General features: G+C 52.8%; 1 protein-coding gene and 1 long non-coding RNA gene across 3 annotated transcripts in view; one reads left to right on the top strand and one right to left on the bottom strand.

The window, feature by feature from the left end:
• The first annotated feature begins 5,190 nt into the window (after positions 1-5,190).
• The window catches only part of LOC118709086 (TBC1 domain family member 14), a 136,821-nt gene continuing 124,803 nt past the window's right edge, over positions 5,191-17,208 (top strand). For both annotated transcript variants that reach the window (XM_036420912.2, XM_036420945.2), the window contains exon 1: positions 5,191-5,303. The gene's annotated coding sequence lies outside the window, so the exon portion shown is untranslated. The remainder of the gene's footprint in view (positions 5,304-17,208) is intronic.
• Positions 16,773-17,208, bottom strand: part of LOC118709153 — a 42,049-nt gene continuing 41,613 nt past the window's right edge. Inside the window, exon 4 of the long non-coding RNA XR_004984864.1 lies at positions 16,773-16,810. This is a non-coding gene — a long non-coding RNA (uncharacterized LOC118709153). The remainder of the gene's footprint in view (positions 16,811-17,208) is intronic.

A 17,208-nucleotide genomic window follows, 5' to 3' on the forward strand; every position in this document is an offset into this window, starting at 1 on the left:
CATAAACACAGACTTGCTGTCATCAGCACCCATTACCCCCCCCCCCCCCACTGTGAACCCCCCATGGGGGCTGCGGCCGCTCCGGCCTTCAGGAGTGAGCCCCTGGCTGTGCCTGTGCCTGTGCGGCCTCCTCTCCATTCATTGAATGCCTGTTTATGGTGAGCGCCCGCGGTGGGAGGCAGCCCTGGGGGCGGGGCTGTGCTGTTTAGGACCATGATGCAGCGGGCTGAATGGTGGCCCCCGAAAGACAGGTCCCCGGGAGCTGTGCTGGGCCGTGTTTGAGAAGGGTCTTTGTGGCTGTGATTGAGCGAAGGAGCTCAAGATGCCGTCATCCTGGCTCGTCCAGGCGGCCCTCCGACCGGTGACAGAGTGCTCAGAGGAGGCAGGAGACGGACACAGACGCCCAGGGGCGGCCGGTGGCCAGAGAGGCAGGGGGAGGGGTGACGGGGGTGGAGAGTGACCGGGCCAGCAGCCTGGGCGTGCGGGTCACCGGAAGCTGGAAGAGACGCCGGTTCTCGCTCAGCACCTTTGGAGGGAGCACGGCCCTGGGGACGCCTGGTTTCTGGTCTCTGGGAGGTGAAGGAGCACATTCCTGTCGCTGTGGCCGCCAGCTGTGGTCATGTCACTGCAGCCCGGGAAGCGGACACGCTCCTTCTGACACACGCTGGGACACGGCGAGGCGGCCAGCACGCAGGCGTGTGGAGGAGGGCACTGCAGGCTGAGGGGCAGCCTGTGCAAAGGCCCTGAGGCTGACAGAACAGGTTTGGGAAACTGCACATGGTGGTGTGTGTGGGGGGGGCGGGGGGGGTGGTTGTGAGAGCGAGCAGGTCCAGCCGCTGGGAGGGCCCTCCCAGGAAAGGGCTTTGACCTCTACTCTGCATGACCCCGGAAACGGCTGGAGGGCTTGGGGTACGGGTGACAGGACCTGATGTGCCAGCAGTCACACCATGTGCAGCTAAGATGAGACCCAGGGGGGAGCAGCCACTTCCCATGCCCCGGAGAAGTGAAATCTGGCTCCCGAAGTGCGGTCAAGCTCACCCTCTTCCCGGAGTTCCGGTGGGAGCAGAAAAGGGGAAGTTCCGAGGCCCTGCACCCAGCACGGTCACTCCTTCCTGTGAGGGCGTCTTAGCTCCCGAGAAGGCATTTCCCAGGGCAGAGTCTCAGCCAGCACCCTCCTGCCAGCCCAGGGACCAGGGCGCCTGCTGGTTCCGGTTCCGTGCCAGACTGTGAGCAAGCATTTTCCTTACAGAGCATGTCTCCCTCCGAACTCTCTAGCAGGCGGGCCCATCACCCCGCACCCATTTCACAGGCAGGAACACTACGGCTCAGAGAGGGCAGGGGCTTAGCCAGGCTGTGCAACCGACAAGCGGAGGAGCCAGTCCGAGGGCTCCGCACTCATGCAGACGTCACCCCGCTGGGACTGAGGATGGAAGGTCTGCGTGGACCGGCGCACGCAGGGACAGCAGAGGCACCGGCCACCCTTTTCCTGGCAACTCAACCCTGGCCCCTGCGGCTTCCGGCACTTCCAGGCCCTGGGATACACCCCAAAGGGACCGGCAGGCCGGCTCCAGACTCCCTGCCACCTCCACCCTGCCTCCTCCTCAGCACCTGAGGCATAATCAATACACTGTTTTTAAAATATATATATTTTTCAATTGATCTCAGAGAGGAAGGGAGAGGGAGAGACAGAAACATCAATGATGAGAGAGAATCATCAATTGGCTGCCTCCGGCATGCCCTACACCGGGGATTGAGCCTGCACCCCCAGCACGTGACCTGACCGGGACTTGAACCATGACCTCCTGGTTCAGAGGTCGACGTTTAGCCACTGAGCCATGCCAGCCAGGCACGTTTTAGCCGCCTTTCAATCCTAAGTTCCAAACCTGCTGGGCAGGAAGCGTCCTTGGCAACCACCCTGTCCAGGCGGTGCCATCGCTCCCATCGCCCCCACGGGGTCTCAGCCAAGAGGCCAGTCCACCCGCAAACCCTCCACATACAGGGTCTCACCACTCCAGAGAGGGCCCACCCCTCCTGCAGCAGCCGTGGCTGGACGGGTCACCAGAGGGCAGAGGATGACCCCGTGGGACACCGAGCCGGGTGACCTTGACCAAGTCACTTCTCCTCTCTGAGCTTTACCTGTGGAAGGGGGGCTCATGGGGGCGTAGGTGAGGTCGAAAACACACGGTACAGGTTCTTAGCACGGTACCTGCACATAGTAGGTGCTCAGCGAAAGCACCGACTGCTAACAGTAGGTAAACCTGTGTCCCCTCCTCGGGGTGCAATCCCAGGGGCAGCACCGATTGCGTGAGCCAGCTGCGGGCCTGCTGGGCGGGGCTCACCGGGAAGGTGGGCGGTGTGAGAGGCAGGGGCGGGGCCTGGGAGAAAGGTCAGGGGCGGGGAGAGGCGCGTGTCCTCCCACCTTCATGTCAGTGCGCCCGGCAGGGACCTACCCTGGAGTGAGGGAGCGCCGGGCTAAGCGGTCCATCACTCAGGAAGGACAGACGGAGGAGGGGGGACCGGGGAGGGGGTGGGGGGTGGGAGCCTCGGAAGGAGGCCGGGCATTTGTGGACGGTGGGCGGGACGCTGCTGTGACCTCCTCTGTGGGTTCCCTCACCCGCCTCACAACAGCCTCTCCGGCAGACGCTGTGATGCTGGCGTCAGTGACAGGTGCGTACACCGAGCGGCTGAACCGGGTCAGCAATCTAACAAGAGGAGGCTCCGGCTTCAACCCAGCCGTCCAGCCGGGCTTCCCCACCACGCTCCCCTCCCTCCCGCCGGACGGGCTCTGTGGATGGGGGTGCAGGGGCAGGAGTGCGGAAAAGCCATCCGTCCTGGGAACAAACTGGAAATTGTAATGATTGGACGTGACATTTATGCACCCAGGAGCCGGTGGGGGGCGCCACATCTCTGAACATAGCGGCCAGGCCCGGCCAGCACCACTCTCTCCCTCTCATCCCAGATGCTCCGGAGCCCTGTGCAGGTCACGGAGCCTGCGAGGCAGTGTCAGAGGCAGGACCTCAGCTCCTCACATGCTGGAGCGGCCCTCACCACTCCTAAAGGGAGTGCAGGGCGCGGAGAGGGCAAGCGGAGGACGGGGGCGGGGGAGGCCTGGGAGGGTAGTGGACCACCCTGACGGACAGTGTCCAAGCTGAGATGACCAGTTAGAATCCTGACCGAGAGCACTGGTGCCTGGGGGGCTGTGGGAGCGTCTCTGGTGGGGGCTCTGACCTGGACATCACTCATTTAAAAGCAGACTCAGGAGGGACCTGAAAGCGTGTCCCTGAGCAGGTGACATTGAGCCTTGAACAAGGAGCCAGCTCTGCAAAGGTCTGGGGAGAGAGGGTTTCATGAACAGGAATTGGTAAGTGCAAAGGCCCTGAGGCGGGGTTCAGCCAGCCTTCCAGGACTTTTATCAAAACAAACCATCTGAAGCGGGAAACCAAGTAACCAGGCCAGCTTCCTTCTCTAATCCGTGCGGCTACAAAGTTGCTACTATTTCCTTTCCTCTGAGACAGTGTTACTTTTTTTCTTCCTCTTAGCAAGTCCCTTCACAAAATGATGAACTGTGGATGACAACAGTGCTACCAATGTGGCCAAATGAAAAGCTGACACTCTGTAAACCCCTGTAATGTTTGAGGGGGACATTTTACCAGTCTGTGATTTCTGGGGGCAGTTGGGAACTAGCCTCAGAAGCTCCATCCGTTGCCCCGCCTTTGCTGACCAGATCCCTCTGGACTTCCCACCCTCTTTCCTCCCCTTCCTCCCTTTCCAGAATTTGATCTCCAAAAGACTAGGGCCTCCCCAGCCTGGCACCCAGCCAGGCCCACCACAGGTGCCGACAACACACGGATGGCATGAATGCCCTGTGATGCATGGTGAGATGGACACTCAGAGGGCACGCCTGTGAGCAAGCCTGGGGAGAGCTGTGTAAAGGAAAAGGCCCCAGACCTCAGAGCCAGGAGCCTGGGGTCAAGGCCTGCCTCCTGCAAGAGGGCGGCATGGCTCAGGGACGGCAAAAGACCTTGCCCACTTCCCACACTCACGGCTCAAGTGAACTCATTCTCTTTGAGTCTCAGCTTGCTCGCCTGTGAAACGGGGATGCTAATGCCTGGACCCAGCGTTCTTCTGAAGGATGAAAGTGATGCCTGCAGAAGCCCACTTTGTAGGTGGCGTGTCAATGCTAGCTGTCGGGGTCTGAACCTCCGGCCCCCAGCACGCCCTGCCCCGCCCAGCCCAGAGGACTGCGTCCCGCAAGAGCGGGTGAACTGGTGCGGGCCTTGGCTAAGTCCTGAGCTGCAAAGCTCGGTGCCTGGCACCCAGGGGGAGCGCAATAAACAAATCAGAGAATAAGGACCCCAGACCGGTCTCTCCCTCTGAATCCCCCTCCTCTGTAAGCAGGTCCTCCCGGCTCCTTCCTCCCGGGCTCCTGTGATACCCAATGATCTCTTTTCTGCGGACAGGCCTCGGAGTCGGAATCGCATTTAGGGACGGTGGGTGGGTGAGAAGAGGCTTATTAGAAGGCGAGTGCACATTTTTGGGTCCCACTTCCGCTATCTTCCAGATTTATCTTTGCCTACTTAATAAAAAGAGCCACGTTACAGCCCTTTCGCTTGTCTTTTTTCTTTTCTTTTCCTTTTTTAAATGAAAAGTCTTTATTTTAAACCGCCCACTCTAGCCATCCCAGGACGCAGCGAGGAGGGGGCGCAGACAGACAGGTGGAGCGCGCGCCCGGGAAGGCGGGGGCGGTGCGGAGCCGCGGGTGAGGCGGCGCCAGCCCAGCCCCACTCCCCGCCCCCCCGCAGGGGCCGGCGGCGGCGGCGTGGAGGGCTTTTGCAAAGAGCAGCCCCGCGCGCCCCTCCGGAGGGGGCGCCTCCTCTCCTGCGCCCCGTACGCGGGGCGGGCTTCCTGCCCCGCAACCTCCCGGCGGCGTCCGGCCCCCGCCCCCGGTCCCGCCCCCGGCCCGCCCCGGCCGCAGGGCTCCGGCCCGCACGCGCGCGCTCCGCCCGCCTCCGCCCGCAGCGCCGGGCCGGGGGGCGGGGCCGGAGGCGGGGCGGGGCGGGCCGCGCTGATGTAATCCCGGCGCCGGGCGGAAGGATACGGAGCGCGCCCGGGCGGCGGCGCGCTGAGGCCGGTTGCCGGGTAACGGAGCGGAGCGGCGCCGCGCGCAGCCTCCCGCCCTCCGCGAGTGGCGCCGGGGCCGCCGCCGCTTTACGTAAGGCGCAGGCCAGGGCCGCCGGCGCTCGGTGCCGCTCGGAGCCCGCGGAGGAGAGGAGGCGCCGCCGCCAGCCGCAGCCGCTCGGCAGGTACCGGGAGGAGGCCGGGCGGGCGGGCGCGGCCCCTCGGACTGCCGGCCGGCGGGGCGGGGACCCGGCGGGCTGCCGCGGCTGAGGGACTCCGGGGCCGGCCTGAGGGAGGCCGGGCCGCCCCGTGAGCCGCGGGCTCCGCGAGCGCCCCGGCCCGGCCCGGCGTGCGGCGGGCTGCGGGCTCGGGGACCGGTCCGGCCCGGCTAGGACCGCGCTCCGGGAGAGCGAGGGGCGGACGATGAGTGCGCACAATGGGCCGGTGTCGCGGCGCTGGGAGCGGCTCTCGGGGGGAGGTGAGCGCGGGCCGGACGCGGGCCCAGGCTGCGGAGCCCCCGGCGGCGGCGGCGGCGGGGTCCTGGCGTGGCCGGCCGGCCGGCCCGCGGGTGGGCGCTCCGGCGCGGCCCCCTCCCCGCCAGCATTGTCCTTCGGGGGCCCGGGAGGGAAGCCGCCGGCGGGGAGGGGCTGCGCGGGGCGGGGCCGGCCTGACGGACGGGCGCGCGGGCCTGTGGCGCGGCGCGCGGGGGGCAGGGCCTGGCGGGGGCCGGGGCCTGGGCTGGGCGCGCGCGGGGCGGGCGCGGCACAAGGTTTGGCGAAGGTTACGGCCGCCTTCCCTTCGGGGATGACAGGCCCGCAGAGTCACTGGCCGCGGCAGAGGGGCCAGAGCGACAGGTCCCGAGCCCTGGCTCCCGAGCTCCCGCGGCCTCTGCGGCCCCCGCTCCTCTCCGCCCGGGAGAGGCGGCTGCGGCGGGGACCTGCGGCGCGCCGGCCCGGGGCTGAGCGCGCGGCCCGGGCTGCACCGACGGGGGGGCCTGCGCGTTCCTGGTTGCAGCCGCCCAAACGGACGGGCCCAGTTTTGATTTCTGTTTCGCCACCTCTCAGTCCTGCCCTCCGCGGGGAAGCTGTAGAGGCGTCAGCGGGTAGAAAGTACAGCAGAGAGGCGGGGCGGGGGCATGCGGGCCATCGGAATGATTTAACTGAATGCAGTTCTGCCAGTAATTACTTGGGCTGGACCCTTGGATATGCAGGCTGGATACTTCTCCCAAGTTCCTGAGCAGGTTGACATCTTTGGGTCTTTGCATGTTAACCCCCCCCCCAAAAAAAAAAAAAAAAAAAAAAAACCAAAACGGTGGTAGAAGTTTGGTGAGGTGGGTTGGGGGCAAGCAGTTTTGATAATAGGTGTTGTGAGTAATCCAGATTTCTCCTCTGTAATGTAAGGCCTGCGCCAGAACATCTTGACCATTTCATAGACTTTGGAATTTAAAGGGGAGAGGGAAAAACCTACCACTCTGCATTCTGAAGGTCAGATGTTCTCTCATCAGTTGTTTTGGATCCACCCACTTAAAATTTTTTTTAAAAAATATGTATATATATATATGTATATATGTATTTATACATATATATTTAATATGTTTTATTGATTTTTTTTACAGATAAAAAGGGAGAGGAATAGAGAATTAGAAACATCGATCAGCTGCCTCCTGCACACCCCCCACTGGGGATGTCCCTGCAACTAAGGTACATGCCCCTGACCAAAATCGAACCCAGGACCATTCAGTCCATAGGCTGACACTCTATCCACTGAGCCAAACCGGTCAGGGCTAAAAATATATGTTTATTTTTACTGATTTTAGAGAGGAAGGGAGAGGGAGAGAGATAGAAACATCAGTGATGAGAATTATTGATCAGTTGCCTCCTGCATGCCCCCTACTGGGCACTGAGCCCAAAACCCAGGCATGTGCCCTGACCAGGAATGGAACCTGGGATCCTTCAGTCCACAGGCAGATGCTCCATCCACTGAGCCAAACCAGCTAGGGCTGGAACCATCCATTCTTGAATGGGTCTCCGGATCTTTATGCTATTCTTCTGTGACAAACTTTTTCTGAATTAGGTAAGCTCCTTGCAGTTACTTCTTACCCAGGGTGGGCAAAAGGAGCTGTGAAGGTGTGCCTTCATGAAACACCGAGTTTATTCTTTACTGTTACTTAGTTATGGTACTACTTTCCATGTGAACAACTGTAAACCTTTTGTCCCACCCTGTATTCTATATTCAATTGCTGTGCCCTGCTAAATAATGAACTTTTAATAATTCAAAAAGTAGTTTAGGGCTTCAGTTGGGGCACAGGTGCACTGGTTTCTACGTAAGCCGGTTTTGTCAATGAAATGCCAGTTTGGCTACTTGAACTTGGAATAGAGGGCAGAATACTATTCTTAAATATTTAACTCCATAGCACGTGGGATTAGAGGTACCAGGGGGTTTTTTGTTCATTTTTTAAAGGACAGGTCTTTAACACGGGGTTAACAGAAAGCACATCTATAACTATTTTAAGGCTAATTAGCTTATTTATTACAGAAGTTGCAAACATTTGGGAAAATTACATGGATTTTTAATACTTCTCTAGTGATCTTATAGATCACTCTGCTTTTACAGTAGCAGTATTGTTTTTCAAAAGCAAAAGGATTAAAAATTTTTTGCCCAGTGTGGAAAAGTACCGAGCCTGGATTTCCTCTGTTTTAGCAGCATTTCACTTGCTACAATTAGTGGCCTCTGAGCCAGTTTTCTCATCAGTAAAATGGGAATAATGACGATACCGGTCTCAGGAAGGTTGGGATGATCAAGTAAGGGAGATGTGAAATAATTTCAGCAACATTCAGCCCCGTTAAAAGTACTAGGTTAGTGCCAATGTCTCAAAGCTTCTGATTCCTTTCTTGGCTTACAGCTTAATCTTCAGGCTCCTCACCGCCTCCTCCTCTCTGGCCACCAGAGTCATCTTTCTGAAACACAGATCAGATCTTGCCAGTCTCTGGCTCAGAAAGCTCCTAAGACTGCCTGCTGGTTGGGGAGTGGAATCCGGGCCCCCAGCCTCACATTCACGGCCCCTCGTGGCCTGGCCCCGGACGTCTCTGAACTTCGCCTGTGCTTTTCCTCCCTTTCCACACTGTGCCGCCAGTCAGGACCACTCTTGGTCTCGGAACATGCCAGCTGCTGCTTCCTTCTTTGCTTTAGCCTCAGTTCTGATTGGAATGCTTGTCTCACTCCCATCACCCCCAGTTTTTAAAATTTTTGGTTAATCCTCACCCGAGGATATTTTTTCCATTGAATTTTAGAAGGGAGGGAGTAAGAGGGGTGAGGGGAGAGAAGAGAGACACACGATGTGAGAGAGACGCATTGATTGGTTGCCTCCCACACGTATCCTGACTTGCATGAAACCTGCAGGATGAAACCTGCAACCCAGGTACTGCTCTTGACCAGGAATCGAACTCGAGACCCTTCAGTCCGCGGGCTGAGGAGTCAAACTGGCCAGTGCTCCCCTCCAGTTTTTAAAAGCCCACATCTGATTGATTTTGCGTCCTGTCTGGAGTCCTTTGGAAATCCTGTAAAATGAGTTATTCTTTTCTACAGTCATAACCCTCCATTTTTACTTGCAGTATTGCCTGTATCGTGTTGCATTGTGTACGTTAAACCCTGGCTGTGTTACATTAGCCCCAACACCTTGCTCAGGAGTTCAAACATGAAAGTGTTCAAATGTTTGCTAGAGTCTGTAATCGCCTTATGTAGTGTGTTATTGTTATGAGATATGTTAATAGCAAACATCAGAGTACCAACCACAACATTCAAAACGCAGTAATACTGCGTTGAAGGTAGTTAATACTTAGAATATTTCTTTTCAGTTATTTTTGGCCTCTCATGTGATTCCAAGTGGCATCTTCATACGAAGTACAAACAGCCGCCTCCCATCTGTCCAGCTGCCAGGACCAGGAGCCTGCCTGCCGCCGCGGGGCGGCCGCACCTGCTCCGGGCGGAGGGAGCCAGGGCACACGCTTCAGGACACCTTCCCTTTGAAATCCAATCGCACTCCCAGCAGATTACCTTTTATTAAAATGGTTTTAAACACGATTTATCAAGCCATTAGATAGCAGTTTCTGCTGGGAGGGTTATTGAGAGCACGCGGCCTGCAATGGAAGCCGCGGCTGTGCTGGCGCAGTGCTCACCCCGGGCACTGTGGGCAAGGCGGTTACATCCCTCTCGGACTTTAGTCTCTTTGTTCTGTGAAATGAGAGCAGTCTTGTCTGTGCTATTTTTGTTGTCGTGTCACTTAAAGTGGCCATACTTTGTGTCCTGCGTGTCCTCGTTCCGCTGTAAGTTAGTGAGAGGCCTTACTTCCAGCACATTCGTCCTCATTACCCAGGCTGGAAACTCGGCGTCTTCCGTTTCTTGACAGATTTTTACCCCGTCTGCCTCCACGTGTCTTTTCACCCACCTTTTCCTCAGGCCCTCGTCACTCAGTTAAGTAGCCTGCTGCTGACCGGCCTCGATTTCTCTGTCTCTGGTCCTCCCGCATCTTTACAGATGATTTAACATGTGAACGAAACCATAGCACGCCTTCCCCAGTGTGCACCAGGCTCTCAGCATCCCCGCCCCCCGTCACACGGGGAGGGTATGGCTGGTTCTGCTGGTAGGTGGGCTGACTCCTAAGAGCCCTCCCTTGGAGGCACTGCCACCTGGCCCTCCCTGTTGAGAAGTCACGTTCAGGGTTAGGAAATCATTATGAGACCTTACGCCAGCTGGCCTCATTCCAACCTTGAGCTTGATCTCTTACTGGGTCTCTCTCGTCACTGTGTTTCAACACTAGACCTCTGGCTGCTCTCATGGTTGGTTGTCCAATTCCTTTATTCTGGAATGTCCTTTCTGGCTCTTTCTTCCGTCAGAATTCTTAATACTGAAGGTTTGGCTTAAACACTTCTGCTTCTATGAGAAGCTTCCCCTGTTTTTCAGAATTAACTCCTCATTCTTCTCCCACACGATGTTTGACTGGTACCTCCACTTAGCTAATTTTTCCCCTTGACTTTGTAGTTAAGTCTTTACATGGAGGTCTTGCCTGGATTGTAAACTCCTGGAGGGAAGAGAGGGAGATCTTATCCATTGCTGACTCCCACTAATGTGCAGGGTAGCTTTTGACATGGTACTTATTCCCTGAGTGTTTGAATTAACTCCTTTAGCCTCCAGTCTCTGATTCCAGCAGAGGGGAGGGGTCGGAGTGGCTGGATATGAGAGCTCCTTGAGTCCGTCCACATGGCCCTCGAACAGGGCCCAGCACGCAGTAAGTGCTCAGTGAGAGGCAGCTTTTAGCTCAGCTGGAGCAGGTGTAGGCACAGTAGTGGTGGGTAAGTTGATTGGGCTTACAGCTTACGCTGGTTTACTGTAACAGTGCCCACAGGGTTATTTCTGGGCCTGTGTGGTCTCCAACTGCACCTCTGTTCTCTCGTTCGTCTGGGAACAAGCAGAAAAGCGAGCGTTGGTTGGAGAGGGTTTTGCACAAGTCGGTTCATGATGGTGGCCCAGATTGCTGTGAAGACAGCGAAGCTGGCTGTGGGCCCTGCAGTTTCTTCTGCATGTGGCTCGTGTGGGAAATGGAATTGTGATTTAACACTGTGTGTTCTTTTCAGTAAAACAGTTTTCCATTTCAATCTTATATCTTGAAATAATTCATTAAACAATATTGTCTCCCTATGTAGTATTGGGAATGATGGCTGAAATGGAAATTCTGGTTTAGACATCATCTTCAAGCTTCTGCCCTGAATGAGGCTTCTCTGTCCTCTTTGGTCAGCAGCCTTACCCCTGACCCACTAGGGAGAAAGGAGGGGAGGAAAACCAGCTATAATTTGGAAACTTGCAATTCAGTATTTAGTTATTTTTCAGTTAATATGCACTAGTTACTAACAAGCTCTTTCCAGAAAATTGAAAAGGTACTGTTAGTTCTAAAATAATATGGAATTTCCTACTTGCAGCAATACAAGAATATGTGTTGATTGCTATTTAACGTACAGTGACTGTATTTGTGATAATGAACTTTAAAAAAAAATTGGAAATCTACATATTCCTAATAAACTGCTCTTAAAACTTGCCCCAAAGAATTAGGGATAGGACTAGCCCACTAAATGAATGAACTAGTAACTGTACTAGAAATAAAGACAATAAAACAGTTAGAAAATAAATAGTTAACAAAAATGCTTGAGAATGTGTTACCCCGTGCGTGTGTGCTTCTAGCTGGAGTGATGAAGGAAGGTGAGTGCCATGGGTGCAGGCGTGTGTGTGTGTGTGTGTGTGTGTGATTCTCTAGTGACCAGAGCGAGCCTGGTCACTGAGGGAGTCTTTAGTTTATGGTGCCTGGCGCAGGGCAGTGGCGCTCAGTGCGTATGGAAATGAATGAGTCCATCCCTGTGAGGAAAAGATACATGCAGATAAGTAAGCGTAAAGAAATATGCTTCAATGCATTTTCAGAGTTGTTTTTTGGGGTAAAATGGTAATGAAGAGAGGTAGAATATGAGGGGTGAGGGGGGTGTTTATTTCCCCCTTCAACCAGGAGTTTGCTTGGAGCTCAGTTAATTTCTCAGAGGACCTTTGGAATTTTTTTAAATTTCTTTATTGATTATCTTTGGAATCTTAATAGCCAGTACATCATTATTCAAAATGTTTTCCCTGATTTGGGGATTTATTCAAGTTCTTTACTTTTTTTCTTCAGTTACTTGCCTTTTCTTAGATGTCTAACATTTTGTTCCTTGTTAGCATCTTCCCTGAAGATTTTAATCGAGAGGAAGTTAAAATTGAATTGACACATCCTTTTATCCGTTTTCTGTTGGTGGTTGTTACCTGCTGCAGCTTTCTTTGGTTATTACCACAAATAATTGGCTACTGATAGTAATTTAAATAATTTTTTGCTATTACAAACTAATGAGTTTTTTGTTTTTATAAAATGTAAAGCTTAACTTAAAACTGTTAAGTATATTTTTTATTATTTACCAAAACATTGTTTTGAATATAAGTGTTATAAAGCCCATTTATTTATTTATTTATTTAAAAGCCTGAAGATAATAGAATCATGTATCTTTAATTTGTTTTTGTTAATCCTCACCTGAGGATATTTTTTCCATTTATTTTTTTAAAGAGTGGGAAGAAGGGAGAGAGCTGTATGGGGGGGGGGCAATAGTAAGATATGCACACATATAATACCTTAATAAAAAAAAAATCGAGAGGAAAGGAAGGAAGAAGGGAGAAAGAGAGAGAAAAAACTTCCTTAGATTTTTCAAAATAAAAATGGCTCGCCCGGCCAGTGTGGCTTGCTGGGCGTTGTCCTGTGCACTGAGCGCGCCGGCTCCATCCCAGTCAGAGCCAGGCCTGGGCTGCAGGTCCACTCATTGCCTCCCGCTGCATGCTGCCTGGGGCTGAGGATGGAACCTGCAGCCAGGCCTGGCTCTGACTGGGATGGAGCCGGTGCTCTCAGTGCATGGGACAACGCCGGGCGAGCCTTTTTTTCTTTTTTTTAAACCTAAGAAAGAAGTAAATTTTAAGATGAAAAGTAAATCTTCACTCCTTCCCATCCTGTGCTCATCTTGAAAAACCATTAAGTTTCTTGGATGGCATAAAAAAATGAAGCCTGTACTTGTACAAAGTGGGGTCACGGTAGAGCGTGTTCCGTGTTTAAACAAACACTAGACTGTGTCTTGGGCGCTTTTCTTATCAGGCACCCAGATCTGCTTCCTGTACAGATCCCGTCACGCTTCCTACGGTCCCAGAATTCCGTGTGTCTGTCCCCTGCTGATGGCGGGCCTCCCCCTGCAGTGGGCACTCCAGGCGTGTGTCCTGGGGAGCTTGATGGTAACCTCCTTGCCCGGTGCAGCCGACAGAAAGCTGACCAGCACGTGGCTAACTCCTCTGAATTGTTGACCATGTGAGAATTTTTCTTGATGGCTATATTTTAATAATTTTAGACATTAGGCTTGATATTTTTCTCTGAAGTGGTCCTGTAATGTAATTTTGTATTATTAAGGATTATACCTTTTTAATTTTAAAAAAAATTTTCTTTATTGATTAAAGTATTACATGTGTCTTATCCTCCCTTTGCCTCCCCCACCCCCCACTCATGCCCTCACCCCCCTGGTGTCTGTGTCCATTGGTTAGGCTTATGTGCATGCATACAAGTCCTTTGGTTGATCTCTTCCCCTAACCCCCACCCTCCCCTGCCTTCCCTCTGAGGTCTGACGGTCTGATAGATGCTTCTTTGTCTCTGGATCTATTTTGGTTCATCAGTTTATGTTCATTATATTTCATAAATGAGTGAGATCATGTGATATTTATCTTTCTCTGACTGGCTTATTTCACTTGGCATAAAGCTCTCCAGGTCCATCCATGCTGTTGCAAATGATAAGAACTCCTTTTTTTTTTTTTTACTGCAGCATAGTATTCCATTGTGTAGATGTACCACAGTTTTTTAATCCACTCATCTGCTGATGGGCACTTAGGCTGTTTCCAAATCTTAGCTATGAACATAGGGGTGCATATATCCTTTCTGATTGGTGTTTCTAGTTTCTTGGGATATATTCCTAGGAGTGGGATTACTGGGTCAAATGGGAGCTCCCTTTTTAGTTTTTTGAGGAAACTCCACACCGTTCTCCACAGCGGCTGCACCAGTCTGCATTCCCACCAGCAGTGCACGAGGGTTCCTTTTTCTCCGCATCCTCGCCAGCACTTGTCGTTTGGTGATTTGTTGATGATTGCCATTCTGACAGGTGTGAGATGGTACTGCATTGTTGCTTTGATTTGCATCTCTCAGATAGTGACTTTGAGCATGTTTTCATATGTCTGTGGGCCTTCCTTCTGAAGGATGACAACTTTTTGTGTTGCACATTAAATATTAGATTACTAAAAATTACAAAGGTTCACAGTCCGCCTCATGAGCAACCTGGGCAGTCACATGGGCCCTCCCTTGGTTTCATGCTCTGCTGTCACGGTCTCGATATTTTAGTAATTTTGCCCTGGACCCACAGTTTATGTATCCAGTCCTGTAAGACTTTTTGAAAGAAGCTTATAGAAGTAAGAACCCTCACCTCATGCTTCCCACTCCTGCTCCGTGTGGCTCACACTGACCACTTAGTTACCCAGATGGAGGTTTTCCAGACTGTGGATGTGAGAGGCCCACATATGTCATGCTTGAGGTTTTTGTAAAAACTGCTGAATTGAAATCTACTTAAAGTCAGTGCATATGTTCTTGAAAAACTCCATAATAATCTAGAATGCTACAAACTTAAAAAAAAAATTTTAACAGACTTTAAAAACCTTAGCTTTAAGAAGTTGGTACTGCACTGCATTTTTAGATTTTGTACTGCGTGTGTTTTTTTTTCAATTGTACTTTTTTTTTTTTATCCTCATATGAGGATATTTGTTCATTGATTTTTAGAGAGAAAGGGAACGACAGATGGAAATATAGATGCGAGAGAAACACATCGACTGGTTGCCTCCTGCCTGAGCCCGACCAGGGCCCGGGCTGGGAGGAGCCTGCATCCGAGGTATGTGCTCTTGACTGAAATCAAACCTGGGAACCTTCGGTCCGAAAAGCCGACACACTATCCACTGAGCCGCACCAGCTAGGGCAAAAGTGTGCTTTCATGAAGCTTTAGGGAAACAGCTTAAGTTTCAGAGTATATGATACCCATCTCCGATGATATTTCACCTTCTAAAACCTAACAAACTCCAGGTCCATCATAGGAATGAGAGTTTTTCGTTAGGCTTAATTGAACAAGGGATCACCAGTGGGTTTATAGGGTCACTTGGGGTTTTATTTATTACAATAGGTCAGAAGCCATGGGGAAAGGGACAGGCAGAGATCTCAGGGGCAGCTACAGGACTGGGTTAGAGGAGAATGAGCTCACACTCAGGATGGATCCTGCGTGATCGGCCATGTGGTGGGACCGGGGGAAACTGTCATTCCATCCTCCTGACAGTCTTGAGAGGTGGGATTGTCTCCATCTACAGATGGTGATGCTGTGGCTCAGGTCTCAAGAAGCTTCCCCGAGGTTACAAGTAACATGACAGCAGGAGCCCCGGTGTCTGCTCTTGCAACTTAAAGTGCACGTGCTGCCACTGCCCCACTAGAGGGTCATTCATTCACTCAGTGCTTGAGTGCCTGCTTCGTCCTCGGCACAGATGCCAAGACAGCAGTCAGGCGTGCAGGAGGCTCACCGGGGACTTGCCTGGGAAGGGCAGGAGGAAGGGCAGGGCACAGCGGATGTGACTGGGAAGGGAGCGGAGCAGGGACTGGGTGGAGCAGCCTCGGCCGGCAGTTCTGAGGAAGTCATGGCCAAGCTGATAGGAGGTCTGCCTTGGGCCGGGAGGCTGGGTCCAGCCCCCCTCTGATCAGTGTTGCTGTGGGCAGCCGGAGAGGCTTGTGGCCTGATGTCCTTTCTGGGGTGACTCGGAATGTGCAGCAGGCGGAGGCTGTCAGCCACCTGAGGGGACAGCCAACACGCAGGCACTGTTCTGTCCTGGGAGGGGTGGGAGAGTCCGATGACATGAGTAAGCAGTGCATCCGCAAGTCAAGTGAAGGTTTGTGCTAAGAGGAAGAACAGAGCAGGAGTGGCAGTGTTGCTGTACCGGGTGAACAGGGAAGGCTCTGGTAAGGTGACATGAGCTGAAGAAATTGGGGGGAGAGATGTGAGGACATCTCAGAGCACAGCAGGCTTTCCGGGGGAGGGCAGAACATGGGAGCACCCTGTTCTGGGTGCATTGTGAAGGTAGAACTAAGAGGAGGTGCTGATGGGTAGATATGGGATGTGAGAGGAGGGGAGTCAGTATGGTGCCAAAGCTTTTGGCTTCAGCAATGGAATCACCGTGTTGCCCTTGACTGACATTGGGAAGGTCATGGCAAGGATGGTGGTAGTGAGAATGCAGAGTGATTTTTATTTAAGACACTAGAGGCCAGATGAATGAAATTTGTGCGGGGGGAGGGCGGGGATTTGGTCCCTCAGCCCAGCCTGTGCCCTCTCTCAGTCCTGGAGCCCTCGGGATGTCCGACTGCCAACTTCGGCCCGCTCCCAAGCTATCAGTTGGACATCCTTAGCGGTGCCACAGAGGCGGGAAAGGCTCCCACCACCACTGCTGTGCTCGCTAGCCGTGAACCTGTCTTCTGACTGAGCGGTGCTCCCCCTGTGGGAGCACACTGGCCATCAGGAGGCAGCTCCTGCATTGAGCACTTGCCCCCTGGTGGTCGGTGCACACCATAGCAACCTGTTGTTCCAAAGTTTGGTCAATTTGCATATTAGCCCTTTATTTATTTATTTATTTTTAAATGTATATATATATATATATATATATATATATAATATATATATCAATAAAATCAATAAAATATATAATATATATATAATATATATATATATATATATATATATATATATTATATATTTTATTGATTTTGTACAGAGAGGAAGGGAGAGAGATAGAGAGTTAGAAACATCGATGAGAGAGAGTCATCGATCAGCTGCCTCTTGCACACCCCCTACTGGGGATATGCCTGCAACCAAGGTACATGCCCTTGACCGGAATCGAACCCGGGACCTTTCAGTCCCCAAGCCAACGCTCTATCCATTGAGCCAAACCGGTCCCGGCTTAGCCCTTTATTATTAGAGGATAAGTTGTGTCCTAGCCAGTTTGGCACAGTGGATAGAGCATTGGTCTGCAGACTTAAGGGTCCCAGGTTCTATTCTGGTCAAGGAATGTGCCTCAATTGCAGGAGGCTCCTTGGCCCGGGCCCTGGTCAAGGCCCGTGCTGGAAGCAACCAGTCCTTGTGTTTCTTTCACATTGATATTCCTCTGTCTTTCCCTCTCTCTTCCACTCTCCCTAAAAATCAGTGGAAAGATATCCTCGGGTGAGGATGCACCAAAAAAAGACATAAGTTGAGCGGCAGTTGGACACCTCATGTACCTTGATGACTCTGGAATTCTGGGGTTCATGAGAGAAGCAGAGGAGAGAGGACACTTGCAGGAATTGCTACATTGATAGGATTTGAAGTCTTGGGACTGGAGATCACTTAGAACGTGCTGTTCAGTACGGAGCCACGAGCCACACGTGGC

This window comes from Pipistrellus kuhlii, unplaced genomic scaffold (genome assembly GCF_014108245.1).
Source record: "Pipistrellus kuhlii isolate mPipKuh1 unplaced genomic scaffold, mPipKuh1.p scaffold_m20_p_1, whole genome shotgun sequence".
Lineage (NCBI taxonomy): Eukaryota > Metazoa > Chordata > Mammalia > Chiroptera > Vespertilionidae > Pipistrellus > Pipistrellus kuhlii.